We start from the raw sequence: 21,496 nt of genomic DNA, 5'->3' as shown, positions 1-21,496 counted from the left end.
AAAAGAAATAAACAAAATAATCATTTATTTCTTTATCATATTGGGTAGCTAATGTCCTCTCTTTGCTAGTTAGTGGCTGTGTTTCTGCATTGGGTAGCAACGGGTGACTGTTCTCAGGCGGAAGATGTAAACAGCTTAATGTTCGTGTTAAATAATTTTTTTAAATTAAAATTCATTCTATACAGCAATCGCATATTTGGGTACCGTTTCATAAAACTTTCATGCTTAAAATGTTTAGGGAGAAATGGAAGACTGGTGTGTATTTTTTCTTTAAACTACCAAGACCAGCCATACACAGTACAGTTTACATACATACAGTAATGTGTATGTTCCTAAATTAATATCGTTTATGACCTTCAGATGCGTTATGCTCCTCTTCTTTTTATGCTCAGCTACTAAAATTTCCCTTTAGTGGTAAAATCCATATAAATATTCAAAACTAAGCGGATTAAAATGTGCACAGTAAAGACATTAAATGATTAAATCTTTGCACTACCAACCAATGCACCACAAGTGCCCCTGTCGGTCATTTTGGCCAGCCAATCACTTACCGCGGTGCCCTCCGGTGCCCTGCGGTGGCTTGTGGGTAGGTTACTGTACCGCGGGTTTTTACCGCGCATTTTGAATGGCTGCATCTGTATAAATGTGTATGGTGTTAGTCAGTATGTGTAGTGTCTGTGTGTGTGAATGTGTGTGAGTGTGTGGGTGTATATCTGTCAGTGTGTGTAAATGTGTGTAGGTGGGCTTGGGCTCCAATGTTGTGTCTGATAGAAGTGACCCATCAGCAGGTGTTGAGGTCCAGAGCTGCTTGCAAATGGAATCACTTTCTAGAGTCCAGACCAATGTCTACAGAGCTGTGAGTGCTCTGTTTTTATCACTATTTGCAGTAATGACAGCAGTTATAGTAGCAGGAGTATCAGAATTAGTATTAGAATCTGAAGTCATGGTCGTAGTAGTAATGGTAGTAGTGGTAGTAGCAGTTGTGTCAGTGGCAGCAGTATTAGTAGCAGTACCAGTACTACTAGTAGCTTTAGAAACATTAGTAGTAGCAGTAGGAGTAGCTGTAGTAGCAGTAGTAACACTAGAACCATGAGCAATAGTAACAATCGTAGTAGTAGTTATGCTGTATTTAAAATCTTTAGGTCAACAATATAGTAGAGCTGTGTTGGAGCTTCACTTTAATAATTGCAGCAGCAGGAGCAGAAGAGCAGGAGTCAAACAACAAAAAGAAAACATCAGTACTTGTTAATAGACCAAGGCTGAACAGTGAGAACACAGCTCTCATCCCCCTTATTAATAGTAGCAGAAGTAGTAGCAGTGGCAGCAGTAGTAGCAGTAACAGTAGTACCTGCAGCAGTAGGAACAGTAGTACTAGTAGCTTTAGTAGTAGTAGTAAAATATTACTAGTTGCTGTTGTAGCAGTGGCAGCAGTAGTAGTAGCTGTCATAGTTGTAGTAGCAGTATTAGTGGTAGTAATAGCAGCAGTAGTATTTGTTGCAGCTTCACCATAATAACTACATGAGCAGAAGAGCAGGAGTCTGTTTCAAAGTATTAAAAAACAACAAAATGATTAACTAGAAACAATCAGTTCTTGTTAAGACAGCTGAACAGCTGTGATTTAAGGCCACAATTCCTGCTGGGCTAGCATGAAAAAATGTCATATAATGATATGACAGCATATTTTTAGAGAGGGACATATTTTCTTCAGTAAGACTGCACTATTTCTTCACTCCCCTGTCTTTAGGAAATGGGCCTGTTTCGACAGAGCTTTACTGGAACTGCAGGTCAGACTGTGCAGTGAGTTTGTGGTTTGTGCAGTGCAGTGTGATGAGGTATAGAGAAAGACACATGGGGGAGCCCAGTGTTCAGATCTCTAGCGCTGTACAGAGACACACAGGGAGTCCAGTCAGAGCTCTATTGCTGTACAGTGAGACACACAGTGGAGCCCAGTGCTCAGAGCTCTAGTGCTGTACAGAGATACACGGGGAGTCCAGTCAGAGCTCTGTTCCTGTACAGTGAGGCACACAGGGGAGCCCAGTGTTCAGAGCTCTACAGGGTGACAGGTCTTCTACCCACACAGCTGCCTCAGGGCTCTAACAGCTCTCTCAGTGTGTCTTTCAGGGCTGAACAGGAGGGGCTATTCCTGTCAGAATGGAGGCTGACTCTTAGAGCTCCAGAGTCAGTATGAGGAGAAGCTCCCAGACCTGACTGCTGCCAGAGCCTCTGAGCCTGAGTGGCCATGAGCCCTGAGCTCCTCAGCAGCTGAGAAAAGCCTCCTGTCTCCTGTGGTCACAGTGTGGTTGAACACCTGCACTGTCTTCCTGCTCCTTCTCCTCTCTCTCCCACTTTCTGTCTCTCTCGCTGTGTGTGCTCTTATCTGTCCATCTCTCTCTCCTTTTCTCTCACTCTGACAGTCTGTGCAGAGTATCTGAATGGGATGTAACATTGATCGGCAAAGGAAAAGACTTCTCACAGGCAGAATAAAAAAATGTATCTCCTCTCAGTCAGATTCACAGCTCAGACTCACACACAGAGCATTGGATCCCTCAGTACTTTACCAAAACTCCTACCTCCTGAACAGACAGAAGCTCATCTCCATCCTTCTCTTTATCCTGACAATCTGAGTTCTTCAGTTGAATTGTATTCTAGGTATTAAAAACAGGGTCAAAATGGGAAAATAATTCGTTCTCACCAGTCAGTGAAGTTAATCGATGATTCTACGGTTCTTCAGTTGAATTAATTGGTTGTGAGTATTGCCACTCTTAACAGTGTATTATGATTCTCAGCAGCAGCAGACCAATGGTTGTGTCTACAATAGTGACCAGTTGACCTGGCTTTAGCTCTGAGCAGTGGGACTCAGATCACACAGAAGACCTGTCTGTGTGTGATTCCACACCAGCCCTGGGATTCAGCGTCTCCCACACATCTCTCATGGGGAGTCTTATAAATATACAGTTAAACAGAGTCTGATAACAGTTATACAGTTAATTAAATCATCAAACCAGCTGAGGAGCTGAGAGCTCGGGTGGAAATAAAACCAGAAGATACTCTTCAACCTTCAGGATCAGGTGTCTGATCCTCCTGGCTTCTATTCTGTGGAGATTCGTTTAAAATGCTTAAAAGAGCTCATTACAGGGACTTGTGCCCTTTCTCTTCTGCTCTCCGGGAGTATGCTATACAATTATTTTAGTCTGTGAAGTAAACTATTTTTTTTGGTTTAATGAATTTTATTCCTTGGTTTGTCGCTCTCCATTGCCAGCTGTTACGAATCGCCTTTATTATTGGAGATGTTATATCTGTAAGAAAAGCCCCCTGGGCTCCGGACAGGAGTCTCCTCCAGCAGAGACATGTCTGCTCCATCAGAAAGAGCGCTGTGATGTCATGGACACCAACTAGAGCACCAGGATCAGAGAGCGAGACTGCGGGAGGCGAGCGGAGCGCACGGAGGAGAGTTATTGATCACTTATCTATCGACAATTAATTAATTCAACTGAAGAACCATAGAATAATCGATTAACTTCACGGATTGGTGAGTACTAATTCTTTTCCCGTTTTGACCCTGTTTTTAATATCTAGAAAACAGTCAATACAACCTGTGACGATCAATTACCATAGTGCCTTTAGTGTTAACAATGTTCAATCCGAAATGAAAGAACTATTATTCAAATGATTGTTTAGGAATTGTATGCTAGAACTTAAAAATTATGTTCCAAGTTGATAAATTTGTGTAGGTAACAGTTTAAATGCATTTTCCCACTGTTTACAAATCATCAGTATGGTAACCACAGTAACAGGCGCCACGTCACTGGCCACGGCTAGGTGTCTCGCCTTCGTCACAAAGAGCGCTGTGACGTCATGGACAGCAACTAATACTAATATTAGTGTCTTCATGTTAAAATTAGTGTGAGTACAATCGGTAGTTTTAATATTAATGATAGTTTTCATGTGAGTATTAATGATGATAGTGCTATTGATTGTTTTAATGCTAGTATTCCTGTTAATATTAGTGATAATTACAGAGATAAGGTTAGATTATTTACACTAGTAGTCATGTTAGTTTTAGTGATAGCATTACTGTTATTATTAGTATTATTAGTGTCGTAGTATTTTGTGTCAGTGTTAGAGAGGATGATAGTGTAAGTCTTAGTGATAGTGTTACTGTTGCAATATTAGTGGTATTTGTATTAGTGTTATTTATAGTGTACTTGTGAGTGCTTCCTGCTTTTACTTCAACGCGTGTCGTTATGTCGAGTCGTGTGCCGTGCAGAGGCTCTGAAAGCGAGAGCAATGAAAAGGTGCACAATCCTGTGAAAGAAGACACAGTGAAAGGCAGTCTGATCCTCTAAGGAGGTAGAAGCAGAACTAGCAAATGTAAGACGGCTAAGCCCCCTCTCTTTAAGCCCAGGTTCGATCTGTCTCCCAGAATCACCAGGGCGCGCGCACACACACACCAGTACCGTTGAAGTGTTCTGCTTCATTTCTAAGGGCTACTCAACATTCACTCTTACCCCGAGAAAAGAAAAGAGAGCGTCCGCAGCAACAACAGCTCGAGTCTAAGCAGCCCCCATCTCCCCTGCTCCGCTCTGCTCTGCTCTGCTCTGCGGCTCCTGCGGAGTGGAGTCCTACCTGGAGCCGTGTGGCAGGCGGTGGCTCCCGTCGCTCTGTCTGTGCGTCGTGTCCAAGGGCTCCTGGGAGGAAGAGAGTGCCCTGCCACTCGGAGGTTTTCCACGGTCTGTGTGAGGAGGGGCAGGTGTATCCAGTAGCTTATTGAGTGGAAGCCTGGGGCGTCGGAGAGCTGTGATCGTGCAGACTTTGAAGTGTCACCTCTTTGTCTGCTTTCCCACCCCCCCTCCGCCCAAGTTCTGGTCCAATCTGGCCTGGCAACCCCTCACACCTGCACGTGTCACAACCTAAGGTGTGGTCATGAGACACCCGTGGGGTGTTGTTCTGTTCTTGCTAATTGTTTCCTGCCTGTCGCAGGCAGGAGTCCACATGAGCAAGATGCGCTGGACAGAGCTCAGAGGGCGCAGCTGGGTGGCTTTCCTTCTGAGTGACGTTCCTGCAACACTCTCCCGCTCCTCTTGGTGTGCTCATGCCGCAACACAGGAAGGCTGGAGCAGGTGGCTGTGGGCTGTGTGCACCGCCGAAATAGCTCAGTTGGGAGACCAGGTGGAAAAAAACAGCCTCTTTTTGCACGCTCCCGTACTTCACAAAGGACTTGAGCCACCGGTCATTTGTTCCCAATGTATTTCCGGTGCCTTCATGCACTCTTGTACCAAACGCACGTACTTCTGTACGCGGAGCCGATCATTTGCAATTGGGCTGTGCCGACAGACCAGGAAGAGCTCTGTCGGCTCAAAAGCAGCGCAGCACCTGCGAGAACAAAAGAAAGATTAGCATCCAGCGGGGGCCTCTTAGTGAGCCGAAAGTCTCATCAAGAATCGGCTCCAGCAACAGGGCTGGGCAGATTGTTCCATTCTCCGACCACTCTCGGTGTAAACAAGTCCCTCCTGGTCTCTGCTTGAAATGCACTTTCCTGCATTTGCTTTGGTGTAACTGGCTTCCCCTGCATGGGCGAATGTGAAGAAGATCCTTAGTAAGTCATTGAAGAAAACCAAGAAGAGGTCGGAGTGGCCTCTGTCATTCATCAACCATCCAGTCAGGCAGTACTCCTCCTATTCTGCCAGGACCCGGAATCGAACCGGGGTTGTTGCGGCCACAACACAAAATACTGGCCACTATACGATCACAGCGAGTTACCGAGACAGAAACAGGGGGGTGGGAAAGGATGTACTCTCTTCGTGTGACACAAGTCGGAAAAGTCCTGACGTTGCATTTCAACTGAGCCCTAGTATACATCGACCCTTCGACACTCTGAGTGCCAACTCTCTTGTGTGTTTTCTCCACCAAGCAGGTCATGAAGGCAGCAATTACAGTTTGCTTACATGACGCACGCACAACATGGCTGTATGCTCCCATATGGTCTAGCGGTTACGATACCTGATCTTCACCCAGGTGGCCTGGTTTCAGCTCCTTGTATGAGAACGTGTCAGTTTTGCCTCCTGCTTTCCAAAAGATCAGCACCGTGTACGAAGGAGCCGTATTTAAACCACTCGATCATGTGCAAAACGTACGAGAAGAGGGGGCGCATGTTTTCAACCGAGGACCTCTCGCGTGTGAGCCGAACTGATCATCGCTGCAGCTCGGAAACCTGCAGGAGGTGGGAGGGGTGACTCTGGTAGACAGTGTTGACCTTCGGCAATAGGATTTATACTCTCCAAGATGATATTTGCACTTTCTGGAGTGGAGATTTTCTCCAGTTCAGTAGCCCGATTTTGTCGATTGTGTGGAGAGGGCTGTAGAATGTGGGGCCGCCTTTCCTGCTCCGTCCATGACAGGCATGCTGGGCTCTGGTGTGAGAGCGCGGTCAATCAGCGCACTCCAACATAAATACTGGAAGCAGCTGAATAGCTTTGGCGAAGCTCAGCGCTTGGCCACTGGGCACGAGTTCCCATCGTTCTCTTTCTCAGCCCAAAACGCAAGCAAGACACCAGCAGCAGCCCCTGCATGTTTCCGTAGTGTAGCGGTTATCACATTCGCTGTGTGACTCTGTTGGTGAAGCTCTTCTGTGCCTAGACCTGTAGGAGGAGCTTCTCCCAGACAGCCCTGTCAGTCTCACAGTGCACATCCTCTCCCTGAGACACTGACACAAGGAGGGTCGGGACCTCAGTTTTCCGCCTCCCCCGAAGGACGGCGCCTGTTTGCGCAGTAGAGTGTCACCATCAGGATGCTGGGGCATAAGAAAGCCACATGGACCGCAGGGTGAGTGCTCCGTACTGGTCCCAGTAACACCTCTTGCAGGAGCAGCAGCAACCTGAGCTTTTCCGGGGGGAATCTCCCATCCGGGTGCCGGCTAGGCTCACACCTGCACTTGAAAAGGCCGACAAATGACTTGTTCCCGCCGGAGCTGAATGTACCTGCATGTGTCGTGTCGTCTACTTCCCCCGCCCCGCTGTGTTTGCTGTATTGTCTTTGAAGCCGGCCCCCGAGACGAGACGGGCTGTTCCTGTGCCCCAATTAACACTTTACAGGTGCCATTCCCCGGCATTGTGGCCATTGTCGGTGGTCACACGCGATAAGATAAGGTGGAGGAGAGCGGGGCATGCCCAGCGCCAGACATTCAAGGAGGGGGCTGTGCGAGGTGAGGTGAGGTGCGACACGCCGGAGCCCCGACGCTGCTAATGCGGAGCACTTGTTGAACTGGCATTGAAAGGACGTGTGCGCACGGAGCAAGCCTTCCCTGCGGCGGAGCGTGGAAACTTTCTCCCCGCGCTGCAGGAGTTGTGTGCGCTGCAGCGGTGCCGAGAGAACAGCACAGAAGGCAGCAGGCTCTGGAGAGCGGGTAAGAGACAAACCTTGTGGGCAGGCGAGCAGGCCCGTTTTTTGGAAATTGCTGAAAAGGCTCCAGTGTTTGTTCGGTGTGTGGCAGGCGCACGACGCGAGCTTGCGTAGCGATCTGCCGGTCTGGTGTTATGCAAATGAGGCCGAATTGCGTCCCGGGACATGCTGCAAATGCGCATTGGCGACTGCAGATGTGTAGGAAACGGCGCGCTCGTTTTCTCGTTTTGCCCACCCTTTTGAGTGTTAGTGTGGCGTGTGAGTGTGCGAAAGAGTGGGCCCAGCAGGAGGCGGTGGTGTGCGGGGCGAGGAGCTGGCCTAGGCTGCGCGCTTTGTGCTGTGGGTGCGGGCCGCTTGCAGGGGCTTGTACAGCTCATACTTACCTGGCAGGGGAGATACCTTGATCAAGAAGGAGGTTCACCCAGAGCGAGGCTCGGCCATTGCACTCCGGCTGTGCTGACCCCTGCGAATTCCCCAAATGTGGGAATCTCGACTGCACAATTTCTGGTAGTGGTGGACTGCGTTCGCGCTCTCCCCTGATGTGCTTGGTCCAATATCAGATACGGAAGAGTTATGACACCACGAGCTGCGATAGGATCCCAGTTCGAAAGGAGTCGATGCCACTGCTGGTTCCCGGTTTCTTTTAGTTAGAGGTCCGGAGAAGCATTTCAAGCTGGTTACGCTACTCCTTCCGGACATTCATTCCCTTTTCAAAGTCAGTCATTTTGCTGTAGTCTGCATTATTTAGGCTGATTATCGAGGTTAGCCTTTATTTGGTCATGGGAGCCTCGGTACTGTATGCTAATTCTCAAGACAGTTTCACCCGTTTTCTGATTGCTAGGTTCTGTACCAGTGCAGACATGTCAAACAGTGAATGGCTGTACCTCTATTGTATCCGTGCTCAATGAATGAAATCAGTAATAAATGAATATATGTATAGTTATACGAAAAACAAGTGGTTTATCGACTCATCTTCATTTGCAGATTTAGTGGCAGCTTCGATATTCGTTTTACAAATGGGTTTTTTTTTATAAGGGTCACACACATGCCATAGCAACAAAACATCTCTAGAGATGAGGCTATAGATCACCTTTCCATCCTCCAGGTTTTCCTCCCAAAACCTACGGTACCAACGGCGACCCCTGCTGGCCGAGAGAGCAAAAGCTTGCAGCACCTGGTATTCCCAGGCAGTCTCCCATCCAAGTACTAACCAGGCCCAACCCTGCTTAGCTTCCAAGATCAGACGAGATCGGGAACATTCAGGGTGGTGTGGCCGCAAGCAAAAGCCATGGCGCCTGACTCGCTACTTGAAGCTGTGTGTGGCTGGGGCTCCGCGCCCCCCGAGCGGGACTGAAGGATCGTTCGTGTGCAGCTCTTTGGAAAGGAGCTTCTTTCCAAATCGCATTGTGTACCTGGATGTTGGCGAATGTGCTCCCTTGTGTTGACTTGTCCCGCACTGGAGGAGAACAAACAAACTGCTCGGAGGAGCACAAGGCAAGTCTTCACAAGACAAAAACCTCCAATGCACAGCACTCAAAACATTTCTGGGCTGTCGCGTGTTTATTTCAGCACATAAAGCGCACCAGTCCAACACGTCGGCCGGGCGCGCGGCGCCTCCGCCCTCTTGTGGCCTTGCGGCGTCAGAGCAAGAGGCTCCTTCTCGCTGCCTTTCCGCTGTGTTGCAGAGCCCTGAGAGGGAACCTGGAGCGCACACTTTGTGGGGGGCGGGAGACCGCGTTCGCGCTCTGCCCCCGATCTCTTGCGCGAGTGCTAAATCTCACGGCGCCAGCCAGCGGCCAGGAGACAAGTGCAATATCGCGGGACAGGGGGGCCTCGTCATTGATTGTTACATATGAGACGGGGATTAGGAGGAGAACCCGACTGATTGGTAAAGGGGAACACTAACACCAGAGTGACACCCGCGGCGTCTCATTTTGAGAGACGCCCTGGGATTTCTTAATGGCCAAGGAGGGTCGGGACCTCGGTTTTACGCCTCCCCCGAAGGACGGCGCCTGTTTGTGCAGCAGAGTGTCGCCATCAGGATGCTGGGGCATAAGAAAGCCACACAGACCGCAGGGTGAGCGCTCCCTACTGGTCCCAGTCACACGTCTTGCAGGAGCAGCAGCAACCTGAGCTTTTCCGGGGGGAATCTCCCATCCGGGTGCCGGCTAGGCTCACACCTGCTGGGCTGCCGTGGGTGAGCCCAGTCGAGAGTCGCAGGGTGAGATCTAGTCACCGGGGAGAAACGATACAAGCGAAGGATTACTCGGCTCCCAGCACTTGAAAAGGCTGACAAATGACTCGTTCCGCCGGAGCTGAATGTACCTGCATGTGTCGTGTCGTCTACTTCCCCCGCCCCGCTGTGTTTGCTGTATTGTCTTTGAAGCCGGCCCCCGAGACGAGACGGGCTGTTCCTGTGCCCCAATTAACACTTTACAGGTGCCATTCCCCGGCATTGTGGCCATTGTCGGTTGTCACACGCGATAAGATAAGGTGGAGGAGAGCGGGGCATGCCCAGCGCCAGACATTCAAGGAGGGGGCTGTGCGGGGTGAGGTGAGGTGCGACACGCCGGAGCCCCGACGCTGCTAATGCGGAGCACTTGTTGAACTGGCATTGAAAGGACGTGTGCGCACGGAGCGAGCCTTCCCTGCGGCGGAGCATGGAAACTTTCTCCCCGCGCTGCAGGAGTTGTGTGCACTGCAGCGGTGCCGAGAGAACAGCACAGAAGGCAGCAGGCTCTGGAGAGCGGGTAAGAGACAAACCTTGTGGGCAGGCGAGCAGGCCCGTTTTTTGGAAATTGCTGAAAAGGCTCCGGTTTTTTTTCGGTGTGTGGCAGGCGCACGACGCGAGCTTGCGTAGCGATCTGCCGGTCTGGTGTTATGCAAATGTGGCCGAATTGCGTCCCGGGACATGCTGCGAATGCGCATTGGCGACTGCAGATGTGTAGGAAACGGCGCGCTCGTTTTCTCGTTTTGCCCACCCTTTTGAGTGTTAGTGTGGCGTGTGAGTGTGCGAAAGAGTGGGCCCAGCAGGAGGCGGTGGTGTGCGGGGCGAGGAGCTGGCCTAGGCTGCGCGCTTTGTGCTGTGGGTGCGGGCCGCTTGCAGGGGCTTGTACAGCTCATACTTACCTGGCAGGGGAGATACCTTGATCAGCCTGTAGGTGGAGTTGTTGGATTGTTTTCTTGTTTTGTGGAAGCAGTGTTTGTTTTGCAGTTTACGAAATGGCAACTTTTGGATCCCGCAAGAATGCTGTGCGTTTTGAGCTTTTGGATGACCTCTTCATGGATCGTATGCAGTTCAGCAGAAAAGTGTTGCAGAAGGAACTTGGCTTTGAACCTCGGCACTTGGATTTCATCTTCGCTCTCCCAGGTCAGAAAGCATTTGAGGTTGTATTTGCTACCTATCCTCTGTTTGAACAATGTGTGGATGTGTTTGAGGCAAAAAGAGGGAAAGTTCCTGCTCTTGAGAAGATCAACTTGCAGCCTTTGACACAGAGAGAGAGGAAAACCGTGCATGTTGTTATGTTCTCGGAACTGGCAAAGACGGAGGACATTCACACCTGGCTTAACCAGTACTGCACCGTCCACCATGAAACTGAGGTTAGAGATGTTGACGGTATAAAAACAGGAGCAAGGAAGTTTGAGGTTCGCTTGCTACCGGACAATGTAAATGGAGGCTTAAGGCACCTGCCCTCTACAATCCGGCTGGGCGCCTGCAATGGCTATGTTTTTTATGTGGGACAACCAAAGGTGTGTCGGCACTGTGGTGCTGTGGGACACCTGGCATCGTCCTGCACTGTGAAATGCTGCAAGACCTGTGGCAAACAGGGACATTTAGCCTCTGACTGTTCAATGCTGCCAAAGTGCAATTTATGTGGCTCGGAAGGACACGTTTTTAAGAACTGCCCTCACGCCTACGCCAATAAACTCAAAATGAGAAAGGATGAGGCAGTGCTTGTTTCAGCCAAACCGGCCCGAAAAGCCAAAGCAAACAACAAGTCAAACAAAGAACCCTTGTTGGACAAAGACTCTCAGCCTTCAGCCAGGATCAGTCCTGCTGTGGCTCCGGGGCCGGTGGAAGAGAAATCCACTACGCCCCCACAACTGCAGACTGCACCAGACAAGCACGAGGGTTTGAAAACCCCCGAGAACAGCGAGGACCCCTCCCCCATTCCTGCTCCTCAGAACGAGGGCCAGTGTGAGGCCCCCCGGTGGAGCGGGTCCAGCGAGGATACCCAGGATTCAGCGGAGCTGCTTTTCTCAGACTCTGCAAGTTCTACAGATGTCCTCTTCTCCTCCATCCAGTCCATCACGGAGGATCTGCAGCAGCTGGTGGGTGAGGGGGAAGAGGAGACTGGTGCATCGGCTGCACCCCTTTCCCCTCAGTGCTCCCAGGAGCTGGACTTGAGGAAAAGGAAAAATGACTCTGTTTTCTCCCCGAGCGAGGAGGAAGGAGAGCATGGTGATGGGGACAGCTGGAACCCCTCCACCCCTCCCTCTACCCCCTTCCTTGAAATGGACTCCGTGAACGCTTTTACTGCTGCCACCCTGATGAAGGCTCATTCAGAGGATGGCTGGCAGGAAATTGGTTAGAAGAAAAAGAAAAAGAAGTCAATCAAGAGAGGTATGAAAGCTTAGAAGACAGGTGGGATAAAGGGCCTTCTGATTGGTCAGGGGACAATAACAACAGAACCTCTGGCGTGGCCATTCTTTTCAAAGGATGGGCATTCAAATTGAAAAGTATTCAGAGGGTCATAGATGGCAGGTTGCTGTGTGTGGATGTGGAATGGGGGACCGTTAACCTGCGTCTAATCAATGTGTATTGTCCTACTGACGTGGGAGGAAGGGTGGAGCTACTCAAAGCACTCTCTCCCCTATTGTTATGTAGCACAGACATGATAGTGGGAGGGGATTTTAATTGTATCTTAGAGCACACAGATAGGCAGTCTAGCTCTCCGATAAAATTGGATTCCAGCTCACTGGCCCTGCAAAACTTAGTTCAAGACTTTAAACTCTCAGACACATATAGATGTATATATCCCACAACAGCAGGATATACATGGTCAGGGAGGAATAGCAGCTCCAGAATTGACTATTGCTTTGTCTCAGAGAGAGTGAAAGTTGTTGGGGTCACTCTTCAGCCTGTCTTCTTCTCAGATCATCAGGCTTTAGGGTGTAGAGTGGAACTCCAGGGCGGGACTGTCTTTGGCCCAGGCCTCTGGAAACTCAACACAAAGCTGCTAGAGAACGAGGGGGTAGTATCCCGCTACAAGGAGAAACTATCACAGTGGCTGTCCTTGCAGTGTCTGTACAGGTCAGTAGGAGAGTGGTGGGAGGAGGTGAAGGTGAGGACAAAGGCCTTTTTCATTGCTGAGGGAAGGAAGGCTGCTGCCAGACGGAGAGGAGTGCTAGCCAGGAAACAGAGGCAGCTGCAGCGTCTCTACACGAGACAGTGGCTTCGATGTGCTCGAGGATATCACCCTTTTAAAAAAGGATGTCCGGAGCATAGCGGAAGAAAGTAGTCGAGGAGTGCTGTTAAGAAGCTGAGTGCAGTTCTTGGAAGAAAATGAGAAGTGTACTCGCTTCTTTTTCAGGAAAGTGGTAGGCTCCAAGTCTGTCATGGAAAGTGTAGTTGATGAGGAGGGAAGAGAGAGTACAGAGCTGAGTGCTATCCTCTCCTGCATCGAGGCCTTCTTGTCACGGACGTCCAAGAGGACTAACCATGGGGAGCAGGAGGGCGGAAAAAGACCCATATGCGTAGCGGCGAGACGGGAAAAAGGCCCGGGCTCATTAGTGCAAAGAGTTCAGGAATGCCGTATAGAAACCTGTGCCCTCAGGGAGCGGACGTGGGGTGCCCTGGTGCTAGGCGGGTCTCAGGACATCCGAACGTCAGTGCTGAGCGAGGACAGAGTGCAAGACCCGGAAATATTTAGCCCAAGGGAAAGAGAGGGACAGGAAGGACAGCAGACCAGAAACTAGGGACAGGACAGAGAAGGACCGCCCTCTGGCTGCAGAGGGCATGACACTTCTACTCAAGACTGAACAGCTCTACAGAGGTAAAGGATGAAGAAATTCATTTTTTTACCTCAAAGCTAGAAAACGTTTTGATTGAAGAAGATAGGGAAGTACTTGAGGGGGATTTGACAGTAGAAGAGCTGAGAGGCTATGGAGAGCTTACAGAAGGGGAAAACTCCGGGTGCTGACAGGCTCCCTAAAGGGGCGTCTGCTTTTACTACTTGCACGAATGAAGGCAAAAAACAGCCAATTGATGTGAACGAACGGCGCTTTACAGAGGAGTACTGCCTGACTGGATCGTTGATGAACGACAGAGGCCACTCCGACCTCTTCTCGGGTTTCTTCAATGACTTACTAAGGATCTTCTTCACATTCGCCCATGCAGGGGAAGCCAGTTACACCAAAGCAAACGCAGGAAAGTGCAATTCAAGCAGAGACCAGGAGGGACTTGTTAACACCGAGAGTGGTCAGAGAATGGAACAATGCGCCCAGCCCTGTTGCTGGAGCCGATTCTTGATGAGATCTTGGGCTCACTAAGAAGCCCCCGCTGGATGCTAATCTTTCTGTTGTTCTTGCAGGTCCTGCGCTGCTTTTGAGCCGACAGAGCTCATCCTGGTCTGTCGGCACAGCCCAATTGCAAGTGATCGGCTCCGCGTACAGAAGGAACGTGCGTTTGGTACGAGAGTGCATGAAGGCACCAGAAATACATTGGGAACAAATGACCGGTCGCTCAATACCTCTGTGAAGTACTGGAGTGTGCACAACGAGGCTGTTTCCGCCCGGTCTCGAACCGGGGACCTTTCGCGTGCCAAGCGAACGTGATAGCCGCTACACTACGGAAACCTGCAGGGACCGCTGCTGGTGTCTCGCTTGCGTTTCGGGCTGAGAAAGGGAAGCGTCACTTTAGGCAGGGGGCGCTGGAGAGAGGAACAAAGGGCACGATGAAACAAAATGCCGAAACCCGGGATCCAACCAGGGACCTTTAGATCTTCAGTCTAACGCTCTCCCAGCTGAGCTATTTCGGCAGTGCACAGAGCGCACAGCCACCTGCTCCAGCCTTCCTGTGTTGCGGCATGAGCGCACCAAGAGGAGCGGGAGAGTGTTGCAGGAACGTCACTCAGAAGGAAAGCCACCCAGCTGCACCCTCTGAGCTCTGTCCAGCGCATCTTCCTCGCATGGACTCCTGCCTGCGACGGGCAGGAAACAATTAGCAAGAACAGAACAACACCCCATGGGTGTCTCATGACCACACCTTAGGTTGTGACACGTGCAGGTGTGAGGGGTTGCCGGGCTACTTTGGAGCAGAGCTTGGGCATAGGGGGGGCGGGAAAGCAGACAAAGAGGTGACACCTCAAGGTCTGCACGATCACAGCTCTCCGCCGCCCCAGGCTTCCGCTCGATAAGCTACTGGACACACACGCCCCTCCTCACACAGACTGTGGAAAAGCCCCCGAGTGGGAGGGCTCTCTCTTCCTCCCAGGAGTTCTTGGACACGACGCACAGACAGAGCGCGGGGAGCCGCCGCCTGCAAACACGGCTCCAGGCAGGACTCCGCTCCGCAGGAGCCGCAGAGCAGAGGAGATGGGGGCAGCTTAGCTCCTGTGCAGAGACCTGAGCTGTTGTTGCTGCGGACGCTGTCTTTTCTGTTCTCGGGGTAGGAGTGAATGTTGAGTTGCCCTTAGAAATGAAGCAGAGCACTTCAACGGCACGGGTGTGTGTGTGTGTGCGCCCTGGTGATTCTGGGAGACAGATCGAACCTGGGCTAAAAGAGAGGAGGCTTAGCCCTCTTCCATTTGCTACTTCAAAGTTGTACAACCCATTTGTATCTGCTAGGCGGCGCAGTCGTCGTGCACAAAGAACGCTTTGAAAAGCGTCCAAAGCAAGTCATTCCGAGTTGGTCGTTTGTGTTTTCCGTTCAGACGCGATATGCTGAAATGATCTCTCGGCTCCTCGGTTGTCATCCCTGACATCCCACCCCCACCACTCTCTGTGTAAAGCAGTCGTATAGCCCTGACACCCACCCCTCCACTCTTTGAATAAAGCAGTGTCGTCAAGCCCCGACATCCCACCCCCGCCACTCTCTACGTAAAGAAGTGTCGTAAGGCCTTGACATCCCACCCCCACCACTAACTGCGTAAAGTAGTATCTTAAGGCCCTGACATCCCACCCCCGCCACTCCCTGCGTAAAGAAGTGTCGTATGGCCCTGACACATACCCCTCCACTCTCTGCGTTAAGCTGTGTTGTCAGGCCCTGACATCCCACCTCCGCCATTCTCTGTGTAAACAGTGTCATATGGTCCTGACATCCCAACCCCGCCACTCTCTGCGTAAAGCACTGTCGTAAAGCCTTGACATCCCACCCCCAACACTCTCTGTGTAAAGCAGTGTCATATGGCCCTGACATCCCACCCCCACCACTCTCTGAGGAAAGCACTGTCATATAGCCTTGACACCCACCCCTCCATTCTTTGCATAAAGCAGTGTCGTCAAGCCCTGACATCCCACCCCCGCCACTCTCTACGTAAAGAAGTGTCGTATGGCCCTGATATCCCACCCCCACCACTAACTGCGTAAAATAGTATCTTCAGGCCCTGACATCCCAATCCCGCCACTCTCTGTGTAAAGAAGTATCGTATGGACCTGACACCCACCCGTCCACTCTGTGCTTAAAGCAGTGACGTCAAGCCCTGACATTCCACCTCCTCCACTCCCTGCGTAAAGCACTGTCATATGGCCCTGCCATCCAACCACTGCCACTATCTGCGTAAAGCACTGTCGTATGGCCCTGACATCACCCCCCCACCACTCTCTGCGTAAAGCACTGTCGTATAGCCCTGACACCCACCCCTCCACTCTCTGTGTATACCAGTGTCATACGGCCCTGACATCCCAACCCCGCCACTCTCTGTGTAAAGCAGTATCGTCGGGCCCTGACATCCCACCCCTGTCACTCTCTGCGTAAAGCAGTATCGTCAGGCCCTGACATCCCACCCCTGCCACTCCCTGCGTAAAGCACTGTCGTATGGCCCTGACATCACACCCCCACCACTCTCTGCGTAAAGCACTGTCGTATAGCCCTGACACCCACCCCTCCACTCTCTGTGTAAAACAGTGTCATATGGCCCTGACATCCCAACCCCGCCACTATCTGCGTAAAGCAATATCGTCAGGCCCTGACATCCCACCCCCGCCACTCTCTGCGTAAATCACTGTCGTATTGCCCTGACATCCAACCCCTTCCACTCTCTACGTAAAGAAGTGTCGTATGGCCCTGATACCAACCCCTCCACTCTCTGCATTAAGCAGTGCTGTCAGGCTCTGACATCCCAACCCCGCCACTCTCTGCGTTAACCCCTGTCGTATGGCCCTGACACCCAAACCTCCATTCTCTACATAAAGCAGTGTCTTCATGCCCTGACATCCCACCCCCGCCACTCTCTGCGTAAAGCAGTATCGTCATTCCCTGACATCCCACACTCGCCACTCTCTGCGTAAAGAAATGTCGTATGGCCCTAACATCTAACCCCCGCCACTCTCTACGATAAGCAGTATCGTCAGGCCCTGACATCCCACCCCTGTCACTCTCTGCGAAAAGAAGTGTCGTATGGCCCTGACACCCACCCCTCAACTCTCTGCATAAACCAGTCTCGTGAGGCCCTGACATCCCAACCCTGCCACTCTCTGTGTAAAGCAGTATCGTCAGGCCCTGACATCCCACCCCCTCCACTCTCTGCGTTAACCCCTGTCGTATGGCCCTGACACCCACCCTTCCAATCTCTGCGTAAAGCAGTATCGTCAGGCCCTGACATCCCACCCCTGCCACTCTCTGCGTAAAGAAGTGTCTTATGACTCTGACAATCACCCCTCCACTATCTGCATAAAGCAGTGTCTTATGGCCATGACACCCACCCCTCCACTCTCTGCGTTAAGCAGTGTTGTCAGGCCCTGACATCCCGCCCCCTCCACTCTGCGTAAAACACTGTCGTATAGCCCTGACATCCCAGCCTCGCCACTCACTGCATTAAGCACTGTCGTATGGGCCTGACACCCACCCCCGCCACTATCTGCGTAAAGCAGTATCGTCAGTCCCTGACATCCCACCCCTGCCACTCTCTGCGTAAAGCAGTATGATCAGGCCCTGACATCCCACCCCAGCCACTCTCTGCCTAAAGATGTGTCGTATGGCCCTGAGACCCACCCCTCCATTCCCTGCGTAAAGAAGTGTCGTATGGCCCTGACATCCCACCCCCGCTACTCTCTGCATAAATCAGTGTCAAGTAATAGGTTTATTCCATGCTGAAAAAAAGAAGAAAGAGAACACAACGTTTCGGCCATGGAGCCTTCTTCAGGTGTGAGAGAGACAGGGCAGTAGGCAAAGGTAAAGTAGCGGGAGAACAAAAGTTGGGAGGGAGGAGGAGTGAGAGGTGGGAGCAGGGGACAGAAAGAGAGGCCAATCAAGAGGTTTGAAGTCAGAATGGGTGCAGAGAGGTGTGAAATGAAACTTCCTATGAATGGAGAAAATTTAAAAGAACAGTAATCTGTCGTTAAAGGAAGGGAGAATGTGTGATCCTAGCTGCAGAATAATTTTAGTTTCGGTGGTCTTTCTGATGTATGAGTTTGGAAAACCGTCTTTGAGAACACAGACGGAAAGATTAGAGTGGTCGTGGCCGTCAGAGGTGAAATGAGAAACAATGGGCTTGGAGAGATCTTTAATCTTCACAGCCCTGACGTGTTCTCTGAAGCGGTCTCCGAGTCTCCTTCCTGTTTCCCCAATGTAGATGGCTGGGCATTTACTGCAAGAGATACAGTAAATAAGGTTGCTGGAGGTACAAGATGCTGTCTGGGTGATCCGGAATTGTCCTGAGGGGCCTTGAATGAGTGTGGTGGTGGCTGTGTACTTGCAGGTGATACAGCGAGCTCTGTTGCAAGGGAAGGTGCCTGGTGTGGATGGTTGCTGAGGGCGGTCAAGGGAGCTGTGAACAAGGAGGTTGCGCAGATTAGGTGGTCGGCGATATGAGATGATAGGGCGATCAGAAAAGAGGGCCCCAATGGAGGGATCATCCTGTAGGATGGAAAAGTTCTGGTTAATGGTCCTGGGGATAGGAAGTGTGTTAGGGTGGTAAGGAAGCACCAAAGGAATGCGGCTGTTACGGCGGGAGTTCCTGATCGGGTTGATGGTCCGGGGGGTATTTTTGGCTCGGGCAAGGGCCCTGTCAATCACACTGCTGGGGTATCCTCTGTTGATGAAAAATGAGTACATTTCGAGGGCTTGGTTTTCGAAGTCGATGTCGTCGCTGCATAATCGTCGTAACCTAAGGAACTGTGAAAAGGGAAGAGAGTTTTTAGTGTGGTTGGGGTGAAATGAGCTGTACAGGAGGTAGCTGTGTGAATCCGTGGGTTTGTAATAAACTGAAGTGGACAGTCGGGGGTAGTTGATAGACAAGTGGATGTCTAGAAACGGAAGAGTGGTGGAAGATATGTTAACCGTATATTTGAGGGACGGGTGGAAGTTGGTAAAATGGTGCAGGAAGAATTCAAGCTGATCGTTGGAGCATGTGGCGGCACCGACGCAGTCATCAATATATCGTTTGTAGAGGTCAGGGACATAGCCAGTGTAGGAAGCGAAGAAGCGTTCTTCTACCCAGCCGACAAAAATGTTGGCATAGCTGGGTCCCATTCTGGTGCCCATGGCAACTCCACTGACCTGTTGTGTGCCATGTCTGCCTTTGTAAGCATTTGTTTCAAAAATAAGTTCACAATATGTTAAAAACACAAAAAGCACAAACTTAATAATACAACGATACAACATCAAATTCAAATCATAAAGCCAATTAAGTACCTATCCTTTGAAAACAGAGAACACCTTTATATCTAAAATAAAAATGTGACATTTGTATCTACTTTTGAATTACTGTACAAAGCAGACAGAGTAGTCCCTGAATTCAAAGATCAGATCTTGGCCAAAACAAGACAATCAGACGTGAGCTGAATTCGGAACAAGAGCCTCTGCTTCGTCGTTTATTGAGCTTTTGATCAAAGTCTGAGTGAAAAAAGATCGGCTATTTTAATGAAATACACAAAGGGCACCTTCCTTCAAGCCAGAGTCAAGCCAGCGACCTAAGGATTCCCTCTTGTTTCAACTACAGTCCTCTGCTCTACCAACTGAGCTATCAACAGATGTTAGGAGCTGCTCTCTGGCACATACTGCCCAATGTAGTGAAATGTTTCGGATGATTTAAATCCCAGATCGACATCGTTTCCAACTCGTTTCCTTAGTCTTGTTTACCTTGAATTTAAGCCACAAACCAGGATTCTACTGTATAAACTTCCGGAGATATTACAAAATGTTTGATGGAGCATCAATCATTCCAGGCGGAAATTGACTCCTTTTCTTTCTCGAGGGATTATATTAAACATTTCATTTGGATCGAGAAGAGGATCACCATGAGACACAAAACAAACAGTTTCATTCTGTCTTTATTAGAATCTGTATCACAGCTAATGCATGTAAAGCCTTTAGTATGCGAGAGTGAGAGTTCAGTTATGCCAGGGAGTGTGAGAAAGGAGAACTGAAATTTAGTAAATTAATATTTAAATAGAGTGTAAATCTTCAAAGTGTCACTGCAAAATTATTACAGGGGTCTACCAGCTGCCGGACGTACTTGTTTTGGGACTATTTCCAATAAGTACCGCATTAGTAGTTGTGTGTCCTTACTGGTATCTTTTAAACATTCGGTTATATACAAACGGGACAGAGACACAGTAATAATCCGATTTTAACGTGTCCTGCATTTTAACTTACTGAACAGATAAATTGAAATGTTCTGATTCAGAGCCCCTGCAGTTCGTGCTAATTAGAACCACAACAATACTCCTGAGTCCTGAGCACCACACTGAGCAAACGTTCAGCTGAACTCCGACTTTGTTCAGCACGACTTGTTGTTGCAGTTGAGCTCAGAGCTGGAGATGATCTCCATATTCTACCACACTAACTAGTCCTAAACGTAGTACACAGTACACACTTTTTTAAAACAATTTAGAATATTACACAAAGGCTGTAAAGCACACTCTAAATCGATCCGAATATTTGATTTCCGCGATCCGTTTAGGCAACATTAGGCAACGTGGCGCTTCTCCAGCAAAACCTTTCTCAGTTTTGTGAACTACTGGTGCTTTTAACACACCAACTTACATACCTCGTCAGGATGGCCGAGTGGTCTAAGGCGCCAGACTCAAGGTCTCCTATCTTTCCATTGCTCGGGTGTTCTGGTCTCTGAATAGAGGTGTGGGTTCAAATCCCACTCCTGACAGCTTTTCCCTCTCTTGCATTTTTCCTGTCTTCTTGTGCTCGCTGACAACGACAGAAAGAAGAAAACGGAGAAACCGGCTTGCGGGCACATGATGGGCAGGGAAATGCTTCGTGAACACTTCAATGTGATCAGCAGAAAGTCAAATAGGCTTCGATTTCTCCCTTAAGAACTGTTTGGGGTGCCTGTAATCGAGTAAAGATTTACGGTCACGGTATGCATTCAAAGGTGAAAGACCGAAATATAAATCCAGAAGAAGATGTATTAAAACATATTGTAACGCTTACGGCCGACAGGCACTGTGTAAGAGCCGGCGTACCAGAGCAGGTGATGTCACTGCCCTTCCCTGTGATAGCAGGACTACAGCTACTGGGCTGTAGAAAGATCTCACGGGGCTGGGTCGCTGCAGAGAAACGCGGGAGTCCCGGGTTCGAGCCTCAGTCGGGATGGGGCCGACCTAATGCGGCAAGGTCGCCTGCCTGAGCCCCCGTTGCGTTACAATATCGTTTTCCTTGCGGTTTCCCCTGTATTTCATTAAATGTGGCACTGTGAAATCAGCCTGAAGCCCTACGGAATGCAGCCACTCTCCCGGTGACTGCGGCGGGAGCCGAGAGGATTAAATCAGAGCTCGAACAGAGAGTTAAAAAAATATGGGCAACTAGAACATAGATCATAGAACATTTTTATTAAACTTTCCTATCTGCTCGGCCTTACTGAAGTATTTTAGCTGCATTTTAGCTTCTATTTATATACTTTACAGTAGATAGTGTTTAGTA

At 49.9% G+C, this 21,496-nt stretch overlaps 1 protein-coding gene and 4 non-coding genes across 5 annotated transcripts in view; 2 read left to right on the top strand and 3 right to left on the bottom strand.

Moving 5' to 3' along the window:
* Positions 1-21,496, bottom strand: part of LOC148825446 (scavenger receptor cysteine-rich type 1 protein M130-like) — a 305,154-nt gene that overhangs the window by 209,533 nt on the left and 74,125 nt on the right. The gene's annotated exons all lie outside the window — the stretch shown is intronic.
* Positions 7,774-7,937, top strand: LOC148825456 (U1 spliceosomal RNA). Its single transcript, XR_016093486.1, has one exon. It is a non-coding gene; the product is annotated as a U1 spliceosomal RNA (small nuclear RNA).
* On the bottom strand, positions 8,561-8,679 carry LOC148825455 (5S ribosomal RNA). Its single transcript, XR_016093034.1, has one exon. It is a non-coding gene; the product is annotated as a 5S ribosomal RNA (ribosomal RNA).
* trnaa-ggc (transfer RNA alanine (anticodon GGC)) lies at positions 14,184-14,256 on the bottom strand. Its single transcript has one exon. It is a non-coding gene; the product is annotated as a tRNA-Ala (tRNA).
* On the top strand, positions 20,613-20,723 carry trnal-caa (transfer RNA leucine (anticodon CAA)). Its single transcript has 2 exons — positions 20,613-20,650; positions 20,678-20,723. It is a non-coding gene; the product is annotated as a tRNA-Leu (tRNA).

Source organism: Atractosteus spatula, chromosome 10 (assembly GCF_055471065.1).
Source record: "Atractosteus spatula isolate fAtrSpa1 chromosome 10, fAtrSpa1.hap1, whole genome shotgun sequence".
Classification (NCBI taxonomy): domain Eukaryota; kingdom Metazoa; phylum Chordata; class Actinopteri; order Semionotiformes; family Lepisosteidae; genus Atractosteus; species Atractosteus spatula.
This window is presented reverse-complemented; position numbering and strand designations above follow the sequence as displayed.